This window comes from Chamaea fasciata, unplaced genomic scaffold (assembly GCF_029207755.1).
Source record: "Chamaea fasciata isolate MVZ Bird 193981 ecotype frontalis unplaced genomic scaffold, bChaFas1.0.hap1 SCAF_1, whole genome shotgun sequence".
Lineage (NCBI taxonomy): Eukaryota > Metazoa > Chordata > Aves > Passeriformes > Sylviidae > Chamaea > Chamaea fasciata.
This window is the reverse complement of record NW_027094086.1, coordinates 140143518-140163768: the sequence shown is the minus strand read 5'-3', so window position 1 is coordinate 140163768 and position 20251 is coordinate 140143518.

The following is a 20251-nucleotide window of genomic DNA, read 5'->3' as shown; positions in this document are numbered from 1 at the left end:
AATTCCATGGCTGTATTTTGTATATCCCAGTGTACTGTAGTATGCACTGTCTAGCAGTGGGGGTCTTTTGTATGACTTTCACTGGGTAGTTGAGTGTGTATGGGGTCAAATACTTGAGAATATCCATCAGCTTCTTTTCCTGAACAGGGTAGGAATAGAGTGCCAGCAGGCAGCTGCCCAGCTGGGACTGTCTGCTCCCTTCTCCCTGACATGCCACCGATGGACCATGCTATTTATTTTCTGGTGCCTGTGTGATGTACTTTTTATTTTTCACTATTTTATACCACTTGTGTTCTAACTCTGATAGTTAGGCTTGTAAAAGAAGGAAGGTTTGTAACTGCAAGGAATAAGAAGGATTAGATCCGCTGATATAAAATGTGGTCAAATTTTCTAGTTTGTGTGCATTTCAGAAAGTTTGATGCAGATAACACTGGAAAACTATTATTCCCAGGCTACTGATATATCTGTTGGAGCAGCAAAACAGGTCAAGGGGTCTTTCACCCTTCTAGAGCTTCTCACTCCTCATCCCATCCCTGCATTGACTGTTCCCCCAGAATGGGACTGTACTGTAAAGCCAGTGAAGTTTTGAAAGTCATTTTGAAGTAACCAAACAAAAAGTAATCTGTAGTTCTCTTAGTGAATTAGTCCATTCACTGGAGAAGTGATGTTACCAGAAAGTTTCAGTGCCAGGAGAGTTGATAGATTGAAATGAACAAAAAGTATTGGCAGCACAGGAACAAGGCAGCAGGAGATGAGATGCTTAGAGACTTGCAATGAAGATAAATTTAATGTCCCTATTTATTCTGTACTATTCAATAGTACATGGTATTATAGTTATATTTAAACCTAAATGTTCTGTAAGTCTTCCTTCAGAGTTCAGAGTCAGATGTGAGAAGGAATTACTGCTTTGCAATATGTCTTGGGGAGAGGTAAATGATAACTCTGCTTTGTAGTTATGATTCTCATGAGTTTGGTTTAGTATGTAGAGGTTGACAGGTTTCACCCCTGTATGTGCTCTCCAGGGACCTCTGGCATGCTGCACGATGTGCATCACGTGCTGGCTGTAAAGTCTGATGGCTGAGGAATTAAGAGTATTTCTGGTAGACCTGCTGGGGGCAGGCTGATCGCTTTTGCATTTCTGATTCTGGCAAGATGTGATTGTATTCAGTCCTCTGATCCTTTCCCTTTCCTTTGTTTTTTTTTTTTTTTTTTTTTTGAGGTCTGTAAGATTGAGTGTTTGCTTGAAAGCTCTGAGATTGGATTCTGGAGAAAGATCTGTCAAAGATGCCTTTCTTCCCTAATAGGCTGTATTTCTTTTCCATGTGACTGGCAGTTTGAGGCAATATGTGACAAACAGAAGTGTCTTGTTAATAGGTGTTTTCTTATTGTATGTGGTGTTTGCTAGAGAATGAGCCTAATTGGTTCTTATATTTCTCATGCTCTGATGTGGAGGTAGCATTTATACAGGCATCAGCTTTAGTGGTATTTAAGCCAAAGTACTGGTGTAAAAGATGTGAAAAGTAGAAGCTGAAGTTTATAATTTGTTTTCTTCAAAATTCTTTGCTTCCTCTGTTTCTGCCCCCTCAGAGTGGGTAGTTATCTAAAACGTGTCTAAAATTGAAACCTTCACAGCTGTGCAAATTGTGCAGCAACCAACCATTTCAGGTGTCCAGAAAGGAAAGCTCCTTCAAGAGCAGGGGCTTTTTTCAGAGTTAAAAAAAAGACATATTTAAAATTCTTTTGACCCTGCATCATTGCATGAGCAGCTGTCACCACATCTGACTGGGAGCCTGAAGGATTAGAAGGAAAAAAACTTTGTTCACTGCAGAAAGAAAAGTTCTTGTAGTGGTTTTGAGCCATTGTGCTTAGTGGTGGAAGCCCTTCCTAATTCCTCTTCAACCCCTTGAGCTTTATGTCATCCCCAGGTCTCACCTTGTCTATAAAATTTTCTGCCTTCGTGGTTTCCCTAATTTTATGAACATAATTTTGTTTTTCCAAAATGCTGTATCCCAGCACTTATTTACGGAGCTCCATCCCTGTCTGCATGAAGAGCTCCATTAAAAATTCTAGCCCGGCCCTGTCTGTGCATCCCTGTCCCCCATGGCCACATCTCTGTGCTGGGTCTGGCTTGGGACAAAGACCTCCTCATCTCAACCTGAGCAAAACCAAGACAAAGAGAAACAATTTAAAATAATAATCATAGTGCACAGAAGGTCACTGTATTAACTGTGGCATGTGTATCCTTTCAAAGGGGGTTTTAAACTTCATTAAGTAGAATCTATTAATATGGGATGCATATTACAAGTAAAAGTATGCCTTGCATGAAAGAAAGCCCTAGCAAGTGGTTAAAGCACTGTAGAGCAGTAAGAAACACGTATTGTTGTGAAAATCATATTAAAGCTAATTACCTAACCGGGTTCAATCCTTATGCCTTCTTAAAGCACGTAGCAAACATAGCTATTAATCTCTCTCTCTCTAGTTTTCAAATTTCAGGAAATAGCAAGTTGGAAGGAGGGAATATCAAGTACATACAAGATGAGGAATTACAGGCTTGAGAGGGAGAAAGTCTGATTCCACACTGTTTCGTGTGATGCAGTTTTCTTAGTTTGCTTCTTGTAAGCCAGCATTGACAGTCTGTATTTCCTTCCACATATTTTGCTAATAATGCTGGTGGATTTATGTTGGGGAGAAATTTCACTGACTGCACAGTAAGAGTGTTTCCTTGACATTTTTTGGTGAAGCTTTAGCAAAAGCATTTTTAAATTTAAACTTTCATCTCAGACACTACTGCTGTTTCTGCTGCTGAATTCAGAGAATGAAACTGTCTTGTTAAGAGTGGACCAAATTCAAAAGTGAGTCAGTTTTAATTGCTAAGTAAAATAAAATGCAAAACCTAAAGAATTTAGACATATACTATAATTATATCAAGATTAAAAATTGTCTTTTAGTACTGTAGTTACAAGATGTTAACATTAATAACAATTATAGTAGTCTCATTAATAGTAGCACAAGATGTTACTGTTAATATTTTTAAATATTTATTAATATTTATTAATGAATATTCTAATAGTTGTCTAGTGTTTTGGCCAGTGTCCTTAGTTTGTATTTAATAATATACATATTTAAAGCAGTATTTCCATATTGTGCCACATTATTGACATTTTCTTCTCTGTGACTTGTTGATTACTAAAGATGCAGACACATAGTGCTCACGTAGTCAAACCTTACAGTGATTGAGGCAGACTTCCTGCCAGTGCAACAAAGGCTGAGTGAAGCCTTTCAGGAGAGAATCGCTAAATAATTGATCTGCTTATCTGTCTCAGCGAACCATCATGCTCCACTTCACCTGTGCTTGGCTGAGTTCACTGTAAAATGATGGCTGGAGCCAGGCAGCAGAGCCTGGAGGAGGCAGCGGCAGCACCTGTCTCAACATGGACAGGTGGTGTAGCTGTCCTTGCTCCACCAGGTTCCTTGGACACAGCTCCTGGGATCACAGGCTAGAGGCAGGAAAGCTCTTTTGATAGATCTACATCTACTTTTATTTTTATTTTCACAGCAAACCAAAACAACTCGTGTTTAATCAAGACGTGAGGCTCATGTAACAAACTCACCAGCAATTTGCTTAAGCATCTCACTGATGTCTACACGGGCATTTAGAAGTTATTTCTTGTATTTTTAAACTCTGAGGGGGGTCTTGTGCTGCTCTCCAAGCAGCAGCTGCCCTGTCAAAGCAGCAGGCAGCAGCAAAACTCAGCCTGGTGAGGCATTGAAAGCAGTTTTCCTGCTGTTGCTGTGTTCACCAGGGTCATTCCATGGGGTCTGTTTCTGGAATGCAGGATGATGATGGTGCTTATTCACCACTGCAGAGTGTATTTGTAACATAGTTGAAGGGAGCAGCTGGTGCTTGCTGAAGTCCCTGTAAAATTTATTGGCAAGGGAATAGCCGTGAAAAGCAAGTTCTGTGCAGAAGTTTCATTTCAAAGGCTCCATAGGTGACTGTGATATTTCCTTTAGAAAGAAATATTTAGGAAAATACTTGTGTCCATATAGAAAATTGTCATAATGTCGAATTACTACAGGTTTTGCATGTTTATTTTAGTCAAATAATGCATTGTTCTCTGAGATTAATTAAAAGGATTATATCTGAGATATATGAGGACCAGTACTGAGTATCCTGCCATGAAAGGGTGACATGGAGTTCACTTAGCAGCAGCACCAGATCAACCTCGGTCCTTCCTTCAGGTGTGTCTTTCTGACCAGGTGTGTCTTCATACTGAGATATCAGACTTGGGGTAGAAGCAGAAATGTTTGTCTTTGTCACTGGTTGTTTTTTACATGATATATGTAAAAACCATATAAACCATATCACCTGGTGGTGATGTATTGAGGGGGTAGATGGGAAGAGGATGTCACCAGCAACCAAGGATGGGCAGGGTCTGACTGCTGCAAGAGTTGGGCACGGGAGGACAGTGCGGTATTCTGAGAATAACGCAAGTTCTTTGAAGGGTAGCTTTTACCCAAGATAAAGGGCCTAGGGGATTCATTTATCTCTGCTGCTGCTTTGTGGGCAAAAAAATCCCCAAATCCAACAAACAAACAATAACTATCAGGGCATTAGAGATGTGAAACTGAGAACTCTGTCAGTTCTAATGGGGTTCTCCAGATACATACTAATGTTGCTGTGCTCACAGTCTGGCTGCAAACCTGCCTGAAATTACATGAACTAATCAAGAATTTTGTTTCAGATTGTATTGATTGGTGATATTTTTACTACTATATGGAATTTGAGGTTTATTTCCAGTGGACGAGGGGGAGATCAGCTTAATTTATTTATTGGCCCATGAAGTGCATAGTCAATACCCACGTCCTTAGTTTTATTACTTTTGTTTTTTTATTATATTTATATGTTTTGTATTTTATATATATTTATGTATATTTATCATATTTCCATATATTTTAGATACATATGCTATGTATATTCTATATTTACTTAGTCTTATCACTTTTATTGGAAAGTAACACACATTACATGAATTTGTGATATTATTTTATGTTTAGGGAAACAATATCTAAAATTATGTTATCTGGAAGACACTAGGGATGAAACAACAGGAGGTGGTCCCTTTTCACAGCCTCAGTATTCGTTCTTTCAGCCCACTGGTCAATATGGGCTTTTGTTGCCTTTTCTATGTTCTAAGTAAAGAACCTCGATCTTGTTTCATTTTGGCCTTTTTGCTGCCTTTTTTGCTTTTCCCAGAACATTCCCATAAAGCCACAGACTTCATCTCCTTTCCACAGTGTTCCTCACCACCACCTACACTGTTAAATTTACAAACAGTGCAATAACTGCCTGATACAGTAGTTTTTCTCATTTTGGCTAGTTTGTTCCTAAATGAACTTAGCGAATTTTTGTTTTTATTCTGAAAGACGACTACTGTAATGTCCATGCTCTGCTTCTGTCAGGTTTTTTCAAACCTTCACAGTATAAACAAAAAGCTTTAATTTTTTTTAAGAAGTTCCTGAGAATTTTTTTGGTCAATGATCATCAGATACTCTGTGCTTGGCAGGACATGTGCAGCTGAGAATACATGGAACCTGTGTGTTCCCAGCCTTCCGGTGCCAGGTCCTTTCATTTTCTCTGCTCACAGTATTTAAAGTCAGCTCTGGGCAGGGTAGGGCTGGGGAGCAGCTTTGGCAGTTCCTGGGCAGGCACTGTCCTGCCTTGGGCTGCCGCAGTGACCACCCAAGCTGTTCTTGTTGCTTTTAAACCAGTACTGCTGGGGCTTGCTGGTCTGCTCCAGATTCCTCCCAGTGTCCACTGTTGCTACTGGTTCTGACTACATGAGAATATTAAAAAGACACAATCCTGTCCCTTCCAAAAGAAGTTTTGGTGGAAAAACAAAGGTTGTCATTCATCACCCCTAAGGCCCGTGCCATGTGTGTTTGTGCGCCAGCAGAAGATCCTTGCTGTGTGGCTGGAAAATTGATGTGTCCTGGTCTGCCTTGGAAGTGCAGGGCTGCATAGCAAAACAAGGGAAAACATGCAACTTTACAGGAAAAATAAAAAAAAAAAACCCCAAATGATAAAAAGTAGGAGCACAGAAAATCTAGAGATGAAGGAATATTTTTGTGTTTTTTTAAATTCATCAGAGTATGGTTTACAGCAGAGTGTGCAGTAAGATGTGACAAGTAATAGTGACGGGGGAGACATTAGGCCCTGCTGTATGAGACAGAGGGGGGAAACTATCTTTTAGAAGATCTCAAGGTGAGCCAGGATATTAGCAGCATGATGGAAATCCTTTCCTGGTAACAAAACCTGCAAAAGAGAAGACCTTTTTAAGAAAGCCCATTTGCTGAAATGGGAGACAGGCAGTAGAAAGAGTGATGATACATGAGAAACACTAAGAAAGAAAACTCAGCTGGGTAAAGAAACCACCTGACCACCTGTAGCAAGAAAAGTGTGCACATGGCATCCACTTTTAGAGACAACTCCCCTTTAGTTTCAGAAAAGTATTTGTTTCAGTCTGATTTTAAAACTTGTAAAACTTTAAACTTTTATATACAACAAATCATTGGTGTTCAACCAGGGTCTGTCTGAGGTTTTATGGAGTAATGGGCAATGTTAGAAAATTTTAGACAGCTCAGAAGACAGGAGCTGCTTCATTTCATGCTTTAATTTCTTTAGGAGATAATTTCAGTATCTGTTTTTATGGAATAGGGAGGGATGGGATGTCCCCCTCACCCTGAAGGAGCTGAGCTGTTCTGGTACCACCAAGCTTTTGTCCCAGCATCTGGTGGCAGTGAGGTTGTCACTGTGTCACGTGCTTGCACTTTGCTGCTGGGTGGAGCTGGAAGCGTTGCTCCCACAAAGAAAACCAGGGGGGTTGGAAAATGTGATTTGCAATTCCCCTTCACTGCAGCTCTTTTAATTACTGGGATTTGGGATGTGCTGCAATGAGAGCCAGCACGTTCCTGAAAATGTGCCATTGCAAACAAATGCATGGCTATACACTGGCCCAATTCCTTTGTTTTCCTCCATGGGATTGATAGTATTTTCTTGAATGCAAGACAGCCTTATGCCCCCAGGCTAAACTTCAGTGCCCTGAGACAGAAACACAAACTTTGACAAAGGGCTGAATAAAAAACCAGCCAAGGATTTCACTTCTGGGGCCCTTGAGCAGAAGGTCACTGGGCTGATACTTGGAAAGAGATGTCTATGCGCAGTGTTAGCTGGGAGGTTTATATGAATAAATAATGCAGTAACTGTGACTATGCCCTCTTTACTATGGTTTTCCCAGTGTTTTATGGACACTTATCCAGTCTCTTAATCAAGTCACTTTAATGGACTAAAGAAAATGAGTGTGACACTGCAGAGTTTGGTGATGAGAATGACAGCAGATGGGCCAGTTCTGATTAGCCTGGAGGTTTTAAGTCTGCACTAGAAGTTTCTTTTTATCCTTAAGCACTGGGGGTTCCGGAAACATGGAAATATGTAATATTACATCAGTCATATAAATATTTAATGTGGTGCTGGAAGCTGTAAAGAAATGCCATGTGGAGGTTCACACTAGAAATACTCTGTCTTCTGTAGTCTTCCCAAAAACATCTGCTCCTAGTTCTGAGGTGACAGTAGTGAGCTAGATGGATCGTGGTTCTTGACACAGTATGGCAGGTTTTATGTCCTTGTGCATATGTGTTGGCTCAGTCTGGCTTGTGGCAGTGGTGTATTTCCAAAGTGCTTATGAGTTAACAAAGGAGGAGTGAGCAACACATGTGGATTGGAGGATAAGGATCCAGCATAAAGTTGCTATTTAAATGTTAACGGAAATGATGTGTGCAACACATTCATGATTATAACTTGGTAGTCAAAGGTGTGTTTTGACCAAGAAATACTGTTTTACTGTTTATTGTATTTGAATCTAGGTTGTATTCATAGAATCATGTGTTATGTGTTCTTGTAGCCTGGGTCACACTTTGCTTTCACTCCTGGTTTTAACCTGGTAAGCAAGGATTCTAATTGCAATACAGATACAGAGATGGTGCTGCTGGGAACAGAATTGCACCCAGAGTTACTTTTGCATTGGCAAGCTTAGAACTAGTAACATACCAGATCACAGCCATTGATGAAATTCAGCTGATGAGAAAGATGCCCAGCTTAGATAAGTGTTCTAAATACAGAAACATAATTGTCAGCACGTGCATTTATCTGTAATATATAGCAGTTCCAAAAGTTTATAGTACTTTATTAAAGTAAAAATGTCAACTTATGTTAGAGCTTGCTAGCAAGTGTGCTGACCAGTTTTTTCAGAATTTCCTGTGTACTTTTTATTTCCTCAGGAAATAAAAGAGGGCAAAATTTGTCTGAAATGAAATCTCTCAGCTTACATTAAACTATGTAATCTAATACAATATAGCTGTTCCATTTCTCCACAAAGTTGATTTATTTCCTCCTGGAAATGCTCTTCTCTGGGAAGAATGTCCTGTAAGAATTTTGGTCTTGAGTACTGTTGGTTCTTTGTTACCTGCTGCTCCTGACCAAGTCAGGGAGACAGAGCAGAGGTACTCGGAACTGCTCAGGGAGACCGTCCTAAGATGCTGCTCCTGAGCAGCCTTTGGGTTTATAGCACTGAGACATTCCCAGAGCCAAAGGAAAAAGGAGATCCAGAAAATAACCTCGAGATTAGAGTGATTGAAAAGTGATCCTTCTGTCACCTTTCCAGTCTCTGACTTGCACTCTCCAGTTGTGCTACGCCCAGCAAGCTGGCCTACTGCTCTGCTTTGGAAAAAGCGTGGTTGCAAGTTGGGGCAGGTTAGTTTAGGCAACACTTGCTTTGAGAAGTCATTGCCTTCAGACGCCCATGCACACACCTACTGCTTCGTCCATAAATAATTATATGTACATTAGATTGCTCTGAATCCTAATTAAGACATATATTTAGTAAATTTGAATGAAATTGTGTGTCCATGTTATATTTGGAAATGGGCTTGGTTTTTTTAAAGTTGAAAAAAAGGCCTGAGAGAGGCTGATTTCACCGATAACTTCTTCAGTTTTCTCTTTCATCCACCTGTTGTGTCTTCTTATGTGGCAGGAATTATTTCTATAGACTTTGAAATGCAGCCAGTGCAGCTGCTCATCTTGAGCCATAGACACTATTGTCTGCAGGGCAGGAGGCAGCCAGTGAAGGGGCTGGCAGGAAAGCAGGGCACTTTATGAATGCTCCCCATCTTGTATTCCAGCCATGCCTGGGAGACCCAGAGCCTTCCTATCACCTCTTCTTGTTTTTCTTACCTGAAAAGTATATGCAATAAGAAATATTCTGTGTACTACAAATAAGTTACAATACTTCCAGGATTAATCACAGTCAGGAAGAGGTCATCCAGTTCTTACTGATAATGGGAGAATAGCTTCCTTATAATTCACGTGGAGAAGGAGGCATTTTTTGAGTCTAATAACTTAGATGAAAAGGCAGTGATCATAGAGCTTACAGCTCTTAAAATATCTCTGGCTCTGCCAGTGACTCACTCCATGGCCCGAAATACCCCCCAGACTTCAGCTTCCTCCTTTGACAAAAGGGGAGATGAATACTTACTTGTGTTTAGCTGCAGAGATGATGCAAGACTTAATTAGCTATGTTTGTTGAGAGCTCTGAAAATGTGGAAATGTCACTGCTCTTGATCGTCTTGAATAGCTGATGGCCTGGCTTGTCGATGAGTTACTGTCATCCCCCTCTTCAGAAGTGAATGGGACACGTGAAATCTCCCGGGTTTGTTGCCTGCCTCGGTGCACAGCTGAAGCTTGGCTTTACATGTCTAAGTAGGTGGACAGAAACTCGGTGGTTTTAGGAAGGAGGGCCACATCCCACCTGCTCCTGGGTGCACTGGTTCCAGGTTTCCTCTGGGGCCACGTTAGAGAAGGTGCTGCGAGCAGCTGCCTCCTTAGCCTGAGGTTACATCTGCCTGCTCTGCAACTACGTTTTCTCTTCTGTTTTGTTAACATGACAACTCATTGGTGGAGGCTATTAAGAAATTATGGCTCCTCTGGCATGACTCCGGCAGCAGCTGTAGCAGCAGAGAGCTGCCTAAACTTATAAAAACAAATCAGAGAGGAACATCATCAGAAGAGAAAAACTTCCATGCCAGTGACCAGGACCTTTCAAAGCATGAGGTTTTCCAGCCTTTTTTTTTTTTTTTTTTTTTAGTGAGGCTGTGCTCACTCAATTTTCCATGAGTTCAGCTTATTCAGCTTATTCTGGGTTCTCTCTTCCTGGGGCTCAAGCAACCCTTGGGGAAAACCCTTGTTCAGGGCTGGAGGGTTAAGCAAGCTGCAGCAGGAGGAGGAGGGCTCTCTTCCATGAGCTTGTCCTACCATGCTGCAGTGAAGTTTCACACACCCAGGCTGTAATATGGTTCTCAATGAACTCTTAGGCCCAAATACGGGCAGTTCTTCCTATAGATATACAGGAAGGAAGGAACTAGAAACATGAGTTTTGGATACAACTATGGACCTTGGCATTTCTTCATACCTCTATTATACAAGAGCCTATGTACCATTTTTGAGCTCGTATTTCAAATGGCTGATGTATGTCACGTCCCATGCAGCTCATATATTGCCCACAACTTTAGTGTTGTTCATTAATACAAGGTTAAAGTCAGACTCCTTTGCAGAACAGGTGGAGTAACTCTGTGCAAGTCACAGAGGCTTTCAGTAGCTTTAGGTTTAGGTTTGAGGTCCATGGACCTCTGAGGTGCTGCCACTAAGAAGTAGCAGGTAAAAAACTTCCCACTTACTGTCAATAGGCTCTAAATTTTTATGGAAGCATCAAAAGACCCATTGATAGTTTGTTTGGGGTCTAACACTGAAAGGGATTGAAACCACTAAATGTAAGTTACCTTAAGAAAGGCAAACGGACTGTGTGTATCAAGCTATCAAGCACAGATGGCCCACAGAGAGAAACAACCAAGCAAGATGAAATGGTTGCAACCTAAAATTAATCTTTCTGTAGTTAACCTCATGTAATTTTGTGGTCATTGAATTATAGAATACAAAGAAATTAGGAAAATGCCTGGGGCCAAAGTACGATTTTGGTGATAAGTGATTTGGAAGTAATAATTAAAAAAACAAAACTTTGCTGAGCCCACCTAAATATAGGTTAAGAAAATAAAGTTTATTCCCTATTGCATACATTTTGACAAAACTGAAAGTATACACACGTAATTAATTTTCTTGGAGGTTTTATTTAAGTGACAGTAATAAGACTTGCAATTCAGTACCTTTCTTTTAAGTTGTATCAGCGTGTCTGTACTTGAAACATGTTAACAGGTTTGTTGGAAAATCTTGCTGTGATTGGCCAAGTTTTTATAAGCTGCAGCCTGACCCAGTTTGAACATCTAGATAAATATTAACCACTCTCAGGCAGAAAATCAATATCAGCTTTATTTTGGTTTCTTTTTCACTCTGTGACTAGCCTGCCACAGGTAGGTCATGCCACCCTTCCTACCCACCTCTAAAACATATATATATACACACCTTCCCTCAGCAGCTGACAAAATGAAGACTTCTTATGGTGACCTGGCAATTCCTCCAAGGTGCAGTGCTACGTGCCACACATGAACATTCCTCACCCAAGATCTGTGAAAGAGCAAAAGGTTTTTCTTTCACAGAACTCAGTTTTATTTTTACAAGAACGCTATGCCATTGCTACTACCTCTCTTTCCTCCTCATCAGCAGGCCAACATTTATCTCTGCCCTGCTGAAGATGCACTTTCCATTTCCATCTTTCCCATATCACCCCAATACGCTCAGGCTGCCCTTGCCCCCCTCCCTGAGCTCACTCACAGGCAGCAGTTGTGGGCGGTCGTATTATTTCAAGCTCCTTAAGCTGGAAAACTTTGCCAGGTGAATCACTTTGCCTTCTTATTGCTGCAGTTAGAAGCAAGCCAAAACTTGCCTTTCACGAGGTAACTTTCATTTGGTTCCCCACATTGTTTCTTTGCCCTTGGCTTCCAGAGATGAGGTTTTTTATTCCTCTTTTGCCAGCTCTTCTTGGATCCAAAAACAGACTGAGTGAAGTAGTTACTAAAACCGTCTGAATTCAGGTTACTACTAAGGAACTTTAGCATTTGCAGTTATCCATCTTTTTAACATGCTGGACTCTTCTGGTTGACATAAACAGCCAAGTTCAGTGCTGTGGGTTATTTCACAGTCTGATGAGAAACTGGTGATGAAATCAGGTGTGTCTGTGGCACAGTCCTGTTTATTTATAATCAAAGCCTTGCTTTCCACTACTATAGGATCGATCTTAAGCAGCAACAGTTTTTCAGATCTAAATCCTATTTCAGGCTTACTCAAGCCTATTTGTGAGGTTCTTTTCTTGGGTCCATACATTCTAATATGCTTCTATTGCTCGCTGTCTCAGCTTCATGAACTTCCAATCCCTCTCCATCCAAAATTACACTAAAGAAAGTAGTCCTTTTACATGGGTCTCTATTTTGGGTAGCGATACATGGAATGGAAGCTGTGCCGCATAAAGCAGAGTTGCAACTCCTCTTCCTATTCAGCCCACTTGATTACAGATATTAACATGGTCAGATGGGAAATCATTGCGTTTCTAGAGAGAGGTGAAAGCAGGCAAGTAGGGCAGATGGTCCAAAGCCTGTGTCCAAGCTGCTTTTGGCAAGTGAAGATTTTGGCCAGAGAGAGATGTCAAGAGGACGAAGAAAACTGGTCCTATCAGCCTCAGAGATCACTGTTGTTCTCTGGGATGCAGGAGAAAAAGCAGATGCTTGAGATAAAAGATTGGGGTTTTGGGCAGGGAGGTGTTTGGCTGTATTTTCTTGAGGACAGTGGTGCCTTATCAGGTGTCTTTCATCATCAGGTGAAATGCTTCTATAAAATGACTGCTGAGAATATCTGCACTGATGGAAGCTGGAAGCATAAACTGGATTAGGCAGCTCATCGAACAAAGCTCTGGGTCCAGAAGAACATCTGCCCCCAGGGAGGGCAGGACTGCCTGGATGTGTGAGTTACTCCTGGGTAGGCAGTGTAATCCTCAGAGCAGATATTCAAATATGAATACCAGCCTGAGCCTCACAATGAGCCAGATTTTCGTGCAGCGTGAAGGCAATCAGACTCACGATGGATCCATCCCACTCCACTGCAGATGCTAAAGATCAGTTGGAAATGTTCTCTCTTATAAGTGAGGGGTGCTGGACTGAAGGCTTTCTCATGGGAACACCTTTACTGAAAATGACCATCAACACTCTCTGCTGTGACTGATGAAACTGGTAGCTCTGATATGTCTTATATTCACATCACAAAAGCTTTGACTGACAGTTCCAAACAGAGCCGATAGCTGGGTGGTGTTCTTTGACCAGTGGAAGCTCCAGTGCAAAAACTAATAATTTTTTCTTCTGACCTTCAATAAAATCCCCAGAGTTCAGTGGTACAAAAATATACTGCACTTCATCTATTTGTTTAAAGTTTTCACTACAATTATCAAAATACTGTGGGGCAAGCCAAGGAGTGAATTATGTTTCAAATAACTATCCTGTCTCTGGTTAGTAAGGTTACACAATATGCACTTTTTCCCAAGCCTTTCCAGAGTTTGTAAATACTAAAGAAGTGTATTTGTCTCCAAGAAAGTACAACAGAAGATTATTCAGGCTCAGTTTGTGCCCTCCAATAAGAAGTTAATGGCATCCCTAGTTTGATGTATAAGAAAGTTTATTAATTTCCTTAGTTGTGGTACCAAAGATATATTTAATGATTTTGTGTGCATTGAAGTGCTGACTCCACAGCAGAATAGGCAGACAACAGCAAAATGTTGCTCTTAATCCTTTGGCCTATACAGTACTAGTTCTGTGAAGAGAAAACTCTGCCTAGTCATTAGTACTGCAAAACAAGTGTGCTAACAATTATTAAATCAACCCCCCTCCAGTCAAACTAGTAATGTTTTGTTCCACTGAGTTAGAGTAGACATAAAGCACTACACAAGTGAAATCTAGAGCAACATCTTTCATGTCTGATAAGTCTGGCACTTCTCACCATCACTAAAATTATCTCCAGCCTCCCACGCACTAGAGCAGGGCTTTACAATTAGTTCCACAAGTGCCAGTGAGAAGAGACTCCTAACGATGCCAACAACTACAGCCGAGTTTATCCTTCTGTCTTTGCAGAGACAAGGTTGGATCCTTCCTGCTTCCACTTGTGCAGCCTCAGGGAAAGGCCTCACTTAGCCCATGTGTTCGGATATTTGGTTTTGTGTCCCTTCTGTGGCCACTGTGATTAAAGGGGAGCTTTACCTTTTCTTTAGTAGCTGAAGAAATTTGAGAGCGTGGAGGACTGTGCCTTGCTGCAGGGACAGCTATTTCTCAGCTCTGGTGATTAGTTGCAAGAAATATTTAGGGAGGAGAAAACTGCCAGAGAAGGAGGCAGCTGCATTTAAAAAGATGACCAGAAAGAGAAATCGTGGTAGTGATGGGAGACCAGAGCTGCAATGTTAGCAAAAAAAAGCTCCTGCAAGGGTTTTATGTACACAGCTCTCACATCCTTCAGCTGGGTGTGTGTTTGTGTTTGTATTAGGGATGAAAAGATTTTTTTAGTAAGCAGCTGTGAATTATTGAATATATCATGGATCAGTATACATAAAGAAGAAACAAAAATAGAAAAAGAAGTATCAATATTGCATAAGCAATGCGGAAAAGCTGAAAAAAAATGTCAAAGGGAATAGGTGAAGTTATGAACTGATGAAACAGAGAAACATGCAAATAGAAAAAGTTAGCAAAAGTCATCATATCCTGAAAGCTTGAGACATTGAAAGAGACAAGAATGCCTAGTCGGTGCATAGTAATTAAAAATGCAAGAAGATGCCATGAATACAAAGCTGTCCTGTAAAGATGGGCAAAATATATAAAATATTTTCATGATGAACAGCAGGAATCCAAATTCACAGTCATCACAAGAAAACAAGTTCAGGTAATTGCTATATGCAAAACAGGGTGCCAGGCAGGATGCAAGAAGGAAGAGATCTACACCTAGTCGGCATTTCTTGTCTGAATAAAACCCAGTCTTGAACAGGTGCATGAGTAGAAGGATTTGACTGAAGATGGAGAGGATGAGATCAACCCAAAAATTTCTCAGGAAAATATCACTCCCTGCACACAGCTTTCTGATGAGGCTGTTATTTAGCCAGTGGGCCTTGTGGCAGAGGTGTAATCCTAATCAAGTATTAGGAGTTTAAGTACTGACCTAAGTCACATATTGTATGAGCAGTCACATTGACTACCTTACCTTTACCAAATTGCCTATGTACCTGGCATTCAAATAACCCATTTTGCTGTGAATTTCAATGCTTATGTGACTGAGCTAAAACCCATCAGATTACAAGGTGAATTTGTGCAATACACTTTTTTGAATTTTTTGACACAACCTAGGTGCTTCAAGCACAGGTAGAGATCCAAGTATATCTAAATATGCAGAGATGGTTTATTTCCAGAATTAATACACTGTAAAAAAACATTAGACATTCACAGAACATTGCTAATAGGAAAAAAAGAAATGTTCACATACGTTGCTTGCAGTGGGGAAAAAATAAAGCAAACCTAAGAGAACAGGTGAAAGCAGAAGTCAACTATACACTAAATATGCTAAAAATTCCTACTGGATCTAAACCAGGTTGAGATCTACAGATGGTAAGTCGTAAATATTTAGTGTTTCAGAAAATCTGGAGGGATAGACTTAAACAGATGACCCTCAAGCATTGCTAACACCTTCTCTTTTGTCTGAACCATGCATTCAAGGGGTGTGAAAGGCTCTGGCCGGGACAGAGTGCCTGTCTGTAATGGCTCCCCACAGTGCTGAAAGAAGCAGGGCGAAATCTCAGAGTTATTAATCTTGGAAGACAAAACCAGACCCTCTCACAGGAAGGACACCCTCACGGAACAGGCAGCCCAAAGCTGTAATTAGTGACTGCTCTGTGTTCTGCCATGTAGAAGGACAAGTCAGCACCACAAAAAGCAGTTCTTGAGCTGTTCCAGTTGAGTAGCTGGGATTTTGCTGAGCTTTGGCCATTCCGGGTGCCTTCGGACGCTGCGAGTGACACTGCTGTGATTCAGAGTGTGTCGTCTGCCTGTGAGGTCAGTGACTGTCAGGAGTGAGAGGGAGAAATCCCCAGGCAGGATGAACTGTTTCTCTCCAAGTTTAACGTTGCACTTTGCAACAGTAAGAACTGAAAAACATGGGCTCCCTCCACATCCCTGCTCAGTAGCTGTAGACTTTGAAATCTGTTTCAGGTGGAAAAAGTATAGAGAAAGCAGCATTCATCGCATTCTTATTTCAAAGCTGTGAGCTGGGTAAATAGTGGATTCTGCCAGAAAAAAGTTGAAAAACTTTAGCAGTGTATTGATACATATTGCACGAAAGAAAACACATTTGCAAAACCCTGTGTCAAACAAATTGCCTACCATGTTACCAGTTTAACAGCTTAAGAAGAAATTGTTTTCCCTGATAGAAAATAGTTGTTTCACCCCGGCAGATTTAAATGATTGAATTCTTCCAACAGCCTGTATGTAATGAAACTCTTTTGTTGGCTTCCCTGTGTGCTGGTTTTGGCTGGGGTAGAGTTAATTTTCTTCATAGTAGCTGAAGTGGGGCTATGTTTTGGATTTGTGCTGGAAACAGGTGAAGTTATAATTTCTGTGGTGTGAGAAAGACAATTTTTGAGTCCTTGAGAGCAGTTATAGCTTCTTTGGATATAATGCACTTGCATACCAGTATCAGTGTTTTATTTCCACTCTCTTTTCGTATGAAGCAGTATCCTGTACTAGTGATTCTCTGTACTTCAATCTATACTTTAACTCATCAATCTGAGACATATTTTAAGTTCTTAGTAATTTATTTGTAATTTTTTTTTTCCTAAAGAGAAAATAAACTTTAGGTAACTTACTGTGGTATATATAATGCACACTTATTCCATATGAAGGAAGAGTTTTTAAACCTAGAATAAATTGAAATCCTAGAACAGATGACATGATTGATGAAGGTGCAGCGTCAGCTGGATTAGTGTGGAGCCACAGTGTGAACTTCTGGCAAATTAGAAGGCTCCTGAGTTGCTAATTCTGGCTCCAGGAAGATTGGTAAAGCTAATCTTGTCCATCTGATCTATCTGTTTTTGTTTGGATGTATGAATTAATCTGCTTTAAATTCTTCTCTCAAATCTGAACACACAGCCCCTGCTGACGGTGGCAGGACCTGTGCTCAGGTGTGGTCCTGAAGACCATTCTGTAATTATAATGTGTGGGAAATCTTGGTTTTTAAAGACGCTCCTAAGTGTTTCCTTGAGCCCTGGAATGTCAGTTGCTGAAGGGCCTTTTTGCCCACTGAAACAAGATCAGACCTGAGTGAAGACTTCTTTTTGGCACTGAGCAATGACTCTCAAGCTGTTCTACTGCTGCTCTCTACAGAGACACTCCTGCAGCATGCTCTAGTCCATGTGTTATCGTAGTCAACAACAGAATAAAACCCAGTGGATGATATTATCAAGTGATTTTGTCATTGTTTTCAGCTCTTCTCACCTGTTGCACCTTGATGGGCCTGATATCCTACCTCTGTCAGGGCTAGTTAGTTGACTTTTTATGGGAGAAGACAGCTTGGCTTTGATTACAGATTTTGAATCTATGCAGATCAATTTAAGCTTTTGGGCTTCTTCTGTGAGGAATTAAAACTTACGCTGTGTAACACTGCACTGAATTTCGAAAAACCTACTCATCTACTGTCATCATCTTTTCAGTCTTGAATAAAATAGATTACTGGTGGCATGTCACAATCTGTTGTGTATTTTAGCTCTTGGGGATTCTCCTATTTCATGTGAGTCTTCCTTTTTACTGATTTCAGCAGCTGCAAATACTTTAAAGCAAGGCTACAAGAAGGGAAGGCAGTAAAAGGATGTGAGATGGAAAGAGAAGTGGGACTGAGAATGGAAAAGAATAAAATAAAGAAAGAGGGGGGAAAATAAGAGAAATCCAAGAGTGAAAAAGATCATACATCACCTCTTTATGTTTTTTTTTTTTTCTTATTTTGTCTCCTCTAAGTCAAGAACTATCTTAAAAACAGTGTTCAATTCCTGCTTTTACCCCATTCCTCTTTCAAGTACTTGACTCTGGTCATAGCATGTATTTGGAAATTTCTGGAAGTTTTCCGTGAGAAGTTCTGCAGCAGCAGTGAAGGTGTGTATCCTGATCATACTCCCTGCAAGGAAATGTGTAACTCATTCCCTTCTGGTCCTTCATGCTCTGACACTTGACTGCTGGCCTGTGCCCTAGAAAAGGCTTTCTGCAGGTGCTACAGGACTTTGCTCGGGAGCAAATATTTATTCAGGAGTGATAGCATGTGTTTGCATCAGGAGTATATTTAACTCCGTGTGTAACAGAGATGAACGTGTTCCAAGTGCACATCTGGTTTTTTATCCCTCTAAATTCCTGTGCAAATTGGAAAGTCTCTCCTGTAATATCCTTACCCCATGCAGTCCTCCCTGTTACCATCAACACAGGGAGAAGCTGAGCAGAGGATATATTTCCCTTCAAACTTTATCAATGTTTTCCTGCAAACATCAAGATAACGTGTTTTTGAAAGCCATGACACTATCCCATTCACTTTCAGTCCAATGAGGAAGAGAACAGGGTGTGAAATTAAACAGAGATCCCTGAAGAGGAATACCAGCTGAGAAATATATTCTTAATATGTTTATAAACCACATGAATAATTTGTGTGGTAGAATATATGTTCTATCATGTTTTGATAGGCCTTTTGACTAACATACCCCGTGGGTGTTCCTCTTCATGTCACAGGAAGGTACTTTTTCAGGAATGCTCATCAATAGATAAAACCTGATAGTGGCAAATAATTTGGCATAGCTTCTCTTCAGCAAATGGGTTCCTCTGGCAGTATCTGAATTTGTTCCAGCTCTGGCAAGTACCTGACAAATGAGCCCAGCACTGTAGCTCTGTGTTGATATTGTTTATTCGTTATTTGGGTAGAGTAGATAAGGCCCAAGGGCTTGATCCAAAGCCCACAGAAGTCTGTGAAAAGACTCCACAAGCCTGTTTTAGTCACTGGAATTCTGTATTTCCTGTTTCAGAACTTGGAAATCTGTGCCAAGAACTTCATCAATAACTGAAAAACTGGAAGAAAAGCAAAGAGCAAACTTCTGGACAGGCAGAATTAAAAAAAAAAAAAAAAAAAAAAAAAAAAAAAAAAAAAAAAAAAAAAAAAAAAGGAGAAGGAAGACATCCCATAAATTCTCATCAGAAACAAAATATCTCCATGTAGCTTTTATAGGTGAGGCTTAAAAGTGAAGTAACCTCTTACATTTTCAAAGAAGTACCAGGCTTTAATACAAAACTGAAATGGACATCCTAGAGTCTTAAAATCATGTATTCTGCAAGTACCCTTTAGTTCAGTCTTCTGTATATTAAAGAGGTTCACCTAGATTTCTGATGCTGCTTTTAAATCTCTCAAATTCTGCTGTTTTCAACAGCTGTATGTTTACAGTTTTTAAGAGTTGCTGGTAATTGAAAAGTTGCTACAAATTTAATTTTACTGATGATATCCTTATATGTTTGTGTTAAATATTATAGGGCTAGGCAGCAATGACCCCTCTACTTAGATTATCTAGTATTTTCCATGGTGGAAAATATTGTGTTTAGTTTTTCATTTTTTAGGTGTTAGGAAGCTTTGATTACTGAATGCCTGGAGCTGCCCTTTGAAATTGGTCAGGGATAAAATTCCAAATCTGTTTAAGTGCTTTTTCTTTGTCCTGTGAAATTATGCAAGGATTTTCTGGTCTCAGCTACTGACATTCAGTGTTCCCATTCTCCCTTTTCCTTTCCTCTGTAAAGATTGCTGAAACTATAACTGATGATGGACTTGGGGTATAACCAGCCTCATATCCCCAAAGCAAACCCTAGGTGGCTGGAGTCTACAGAACAGCCTCAGTGGCTGCAGAACAGCCCCGTGGCATGAGAGAAGGTGACAGATCCTTCTCCTCCCAGTGCAATCCCTGTGGTGGGTGCCCCTCATGGCAGGCACAGACCTACAAACTCTCCATAGCCCTATGGGCAAAGAAAAGGAGTTGACCAGCTCCAACGTGTGACTTAGATATGTGCTTTGCAGTACAGGGACATTCAGAACCCTTCCTGTATCATTATGTGAATATAATTCTGTTCAGCCCATAGCGTAAACACAGTGTGTGGTATG